Source organism: Stenella coeruleoalba, assembly GCF_951394435.1.
Source record: "Stenella coeruleoalba genome assembly, chromosome: 16".
NCBI classification, from domain to species: domain Eukaryota; kingdom Metazoa; phylum Chordata; class Mammalia; order Artiodactyla; family Delphinidae; genus Stenella; species Stenella coeruleoalba.
Genome location: NC_137162.1, coordinates 2,829,605 through 2,834,985, shown reverse-complemented (window position 1 = coordinate 2,834,985; position 5,381 = coordinate 2,829,605).

Below are 5,381 nucleotides of genomic sequence, written 5' to 3'. Positions count from 1 at the left end.
GGCAGACAAGTGACTATTACTTTCTATGACGAAAGATGCCGTTAAGGTTCTTGAGGGGTGTAGCTCATCCTGGGTTATCTGGGTGGCCCGAAATGCCATCAGGTGTCCTCCTAGAGGGACACAGAGGGAGGTTTGGTACAGATGCACAGGGGAGGCCGTGTGAGGATGGACGCAGAGACGGGAGAGAAGCACCACAGCAGCAGGCAGGCTGGAAGAAGTGGGAAGCCACCCCGCAGAGCCTGCAGAGGGAGCGCAGCCCCGCATGACACCTTGATTTTGAACTTCTGGCCTGCAGGACTGTGAGAGAACGCATTTCTGTTGATCTAAAATACGTTGAGATAAAATAAGCTTGCGGTGGCGTGTTAGGCGGCCACGGGAAGCAGAGACAGGTGGGTATGGCTGTGCCCACCCCCGGCGAGGGTGTCCAGGTTCACGGACATCTGGCACCTTGCTGAGGCCACAGAGTGGGGTCTCGGGGCTGGAGGGAGTGCCAGCCCAGGGACACTGGCATGTCGCTGCCCCGGCAGCCAGGGCCGCAAACCTCAGGCTGCTGACCAGCCGCACGGGTGGAAAACAACGGTAATAACAACGGCCGACGCTCACTGCCGACAGCCAGAGCCAGGCTCTGCCACGAGCTCAGTGGCACCTACGAGGGGCGGGGACCCTAACCCCAGCCCTGTCCACACCGCAGAGGTGGAGGACAGGGTGTGAGCCGGCCGCCCCGTGCAGGGCCAGGCCGGGACACGTCCGAAGGCAAACTGGATGCAGAAGCCACACTCTCAGCCCCCACCCTTCACTGCTTCCCCGAGGAAAGTTCATACGCATCAGAATAAACGGTGCATTCAAAGGCTTATATTTTATACCCAGTTTCATGTTTTCCAGTGACGCGGTGTGTGCTTGGATGTGAAGGAAAGCATCACTTCAGAGGGAAAAAGCGTAAGGAAACCTTTTCTGTTTTCCCCTCAAGGGCGCTAATCTCACCCGGCTGCTGAGTTCGGGGGCACAGTTCTGGGTGGGCCGGGCTTCGGAGGCTGGTGGGTCTGGGGCTGCTCCCCCCGCACAGGCTGTTGCCCCCATCCGTTCCTCCACCACCTGGTGCAGTGGTGGGCCCTCCTCTCTGTAGGTGCAATCGTCCCCACTCTGGTGTCCACTTTGAGTCTCTCACACTTGTCGACAGCCAGAGCAGCGCAGGGACCAAAAAGGCGGGAGGCTGTAGCCTTAATGGATCTGAGACTCGGAGGGGCAGGCGTGGGCGTGGAGCCAGGCGCTGTGTCCTGGGATGGCGTCGTGCCCCAGACGGGGTTTGGGAGAGGTCGGCTCCCTTTGGTGAGGAGGGAGCCGTTTGAAACCGTCTGCCCCTTCCCTCTCATCTTTTCTCTTTCTGAAGGGGCTCCGAGTTGGAACTGTGGCTGGTGTCTGTAAGATTCATCTGGGGCTTTTCTGGGTGTTTTTGAAAAGGCAGAACAGGAGAGAATTTAGGAACCAGACGGTTCTCGTAAAACAAAATAATGAATTCCTCCCAAGTATGAGATATTGATTTAGCATCACCTAAGAAGTCATCCTAACACTCTGTGAAGAATATGCTTTCAGTTCTAAAATCTTCTAATGGATACGTCAATTTTAACTGATTTTTCCCCATTAGGTCTAAATCTTTCCTTTGGATCGTGCCATGCGGCTGTCATGAGCGCTGATAACATGACCAACGGGGTTAGGATATGCATTTCCATTTTCCAAATGAGCCTTTCCACTGAGGCTGCAGCTGGCCTGCCTCTTTCTAGGCCAATGAGCCCGAAGGCTTAGGCAGTGGGGCGTGGCTCCATGCGCCGAGACAGGGCGGGGCCGGCCTCCCCCAGCAGCCTCTAGACCACGTGCTTGCCCCGCAGCCCAGCATCACACTTAGTTGCTTGGTGACACTGCTGGTATTATCATCGTTCTGCTTCTTCTTTTGCCCGGAGATGAAATGACTGGTCCTGTGAGGAGGCTAGCAGCAGCGGCACATTATCCCATGATGCTTGTTCTGTGCAGGCCCTGCTCTGACTGCTTCTCCACTATTAACCCACTTAGTCCTCACAACAGGTCACTGGGGGTTATCTGAGTTTTACAGATGAGGAAACCGAGGCACAGAGGGTTGGAGATGCGTCCGAGGCCACACAGCTGGGAAGGGGCCTCGGGCTCCAGCCTCCAGCGTGAGAAGCGCAGATGGGACCCTTTCTTGGCAGAGGACCGTCTGCCAGCTCCCCGGAGCAGGTCAGGCTGCCCGGCTGGGCTGCGTGAGGCTCGTTACCTGCCACCACTCACGGGCCCCACTGAGACCAGCGGCTGCCACCGGGAAGGTGGGGCCTGTCCTGCCGCGTGGCAAGGCCCCCGGCTGCCGTTGGCCTCCCTGGGCTGCTATCAGGGGGCCGGGTGGGAGGGGCCAGGTCTGTGCGGCCCCCGAGCAGACTCAGCAACATCGCAGGGCAGCCCTTCGTGTCCTTCATCGCATGTGCCAAGTGTTCCTTTGCTTCTTTATTGATTTTGCTGCCTTGCTTTGCACGGTTTTCCCCAGGACTTTACCATAATACTGTTTTCTAGTGAGGCTGATGATGTCTCCCTTAAGAGGTATTAATATTGGAATAAATTGTTCTTAAGGTGCATCGACTTATGAAATAAACTGTAATAAGCACGCTGCAGTGTTCCACGGAGCACAGTACACATCATAATATACAGAAAACTGTCGGGTATTCATAACTTTGTTTTAACTTCCTGAATCAGTCCACAAGGGATGGGATGCCTTTCTAGAACAATCTCTGTCAGAGAGGAAAGCTCACCCAATGCTTCATCTGAAGGAGGTGGGGTGCTTGGCGGGAGCAGCCTGGGTGGTCACTAGGGATGGAGGAGGCCCCGGGAACCCCTCTGCACAGGAAGAAGGTACAGAGCATCTTCGAGACCTTCGTCCCCCTCTGGCCCATTGGAGATTTCACTGCCTAGACCCCGAAAGCACAGCTTCAGGAGGACTTCACTGCTTTGGAAGCTCTCTTCTTTAATGGTAGGTGTCAAATGCATCGCCATATCTAAATATTCAATTCATTAAGTATTAAACATCCGTTCTAAACAGCACTGTGAAATGCAAATGAGAGCAGCTGTGTTATATCTTAATACAAAATTCAATAAGTCTGTAGCCCCAAACTTTCCGACCTCATTACGAAGTTGTGTGCTCACCGCTCGCCACCAAAGACGTGTCAGCTCCGTTGCCTCTTCTGGAGCCAAAATGTCCAGGCGGCGGGCACGCAAGCAGGATGCCGGGGGATGGGGTGGGAATTGGCCACTGTCACCCGGGAGACATGGGAAATGAAGCTTTGCTTGTTTTGTGCATCCCCCAGAGAAACTACTGACTCAGTTCAAAGGACCCTCAGGCTTTGCCACCAGAGCAAACCCACATGTGTCCATGCCTGAGACCACAGTAGCTCCCGCAGCACGGGCAGGGCAGGGAGGGCCACTGGCCCAGACCTGTGGGCCGCCCATGGGGTTAGCACCCTGCAGGGTCCACTGGCTCTGTGCAGAGGGGACTGGCAGGCAGCAGGGCCCCCACCATCCTGGGCCACCGGGAGATGAGCCCAAGGGGACAACAAAGCAAAGAGGACCCAGGGGCTGGCCAGAGTCTCGGAGCCGTCAATTCTAGTGCACAGACACTCAGAACCATCTCCACGGAACCTCTGCCAACCACGAGGAGCTTGGCATGGGGCAGGGGGCAGCCGGGCACACAGGGCAGCTGACTGGCTGGTTAGCTAACTGACTCACTGGGTGTTCTCTCCTCCCTCTTCACAGTGTTGCTTCTGCCTGGGCGTCTCTCTGGAAAGATCTCATCTTGCCGTGCTGCATCTCAAGTGAGGCCACACTCCACCCCCGCACCAGCTGCCATGCGGCAGAACTTCGCCTAACTCCTGCTGCACTTTGGGCTCCTCCTTCTCCCCGTCCCGAGGCTGCCCCCTGCTCCTCTGGCGCCAGCTCATACCTTGCATGGGGTACCTGCTCCATAATCCTTCCTGAACTACTGAAAGAACAGATGAGCATCCTGCATGGCCTAGGAGAGAACGCACGCGTGTGGGCCCCACAAGGCCCCGCCCCACCTTCCACGTTAAACATGAATGGCACCGCTTGACACATTTCAACACAACCCACAGCAGGAAACGTGGTTTATGCTGGACCAGTCCTCACATGTTCATATCTCACGTGTGGTCTATTCTAACCTTTTAGCCTCTCTGAAATGCACTCTGTCTTACACAGACCCCACCTTGCAATGAAACGCTGCCTGGCACCCTCCTCAGCTCACCTGAGTTGCCCATCTTTTTGGTACCACATGGGGTGAACTTCATTTTTGTTAAAATGTCTTCAAAGAGAGTCACTATGATTCAGCATTGAAATGGAAGAATTTTGAGTATGTAGAACGCACCAAAGCAGGGCAGCTGATTCGAATTCAAATCAATATTGAATCAGAATTCAATATTAGGGAAGCAGGGCTTCCCTGGTGGTGCAGTGGTTGAGAAACCGCCTGCCAATGCAGGGGACACGGGTTCGAGCCCTGGTCCGGGAAGATCCCACATGCTGCGGAGCAACTAAGCCCGTGCGCCACAACTACTGAGCCTGTGCTCTAGAGCCCGCAAGCCACAACTACTGAAGCCCACACGCCTAGAGCCTGTGCTGCGCAACAAGAGAAGCCGCCGCAATGAGAAGCCCACGCACCACGATGAAGAGTAGCCCCTGCTCGCCATAACTAGAGGAAGCCCGCACGCAGCAACAAAGACCCAACTCAGCCAAAATTAAATAAATAAATCAATTAATTTTAAAAAAAACATTAGGGAAGCAAATACGCATCATTGGGAGAATGACTGGGAGGCCACACGGTTTTCTGCAAAACAACATCCAGTGCTTTATGAACCTGAAGGAAAGAAGAGGCCCATAAGTAGGTGAGGCTGGGTTGTATTTGGTGACCAAGACACATGCAAAAGGACTGACTATACCACACCCAGCAATGCAGCCCAAGGCAGGATAAATGGCCAAGGCCTACACGGTAGACAAGGAACTCAAAGCACCAAGAAGCTGTTGGGACTGATTCTGGTGTTCCGAATGCCCGTCATTTAATGCGTTTCATCATGGTTTAATTGGCTGTGTGTTTTCTTTCTTAGTTGTTCATAAAATTATAGCACAGTGGGCCCTCCATATCCATGGGGTTTGCATCTGTGGTTTCAACCAAATGCAAATAGAATACTCAGCCATTTTATATAAGGGCCGTGAGCATCCTCGCGTCTTGGTATCTACGGAGGTTCTGGAGCCAATCCCCAGGGTCAGCTGTACCTCTTACAACTTCTAGCACTTAGATCGATGAACTAAAAAATGCTTAA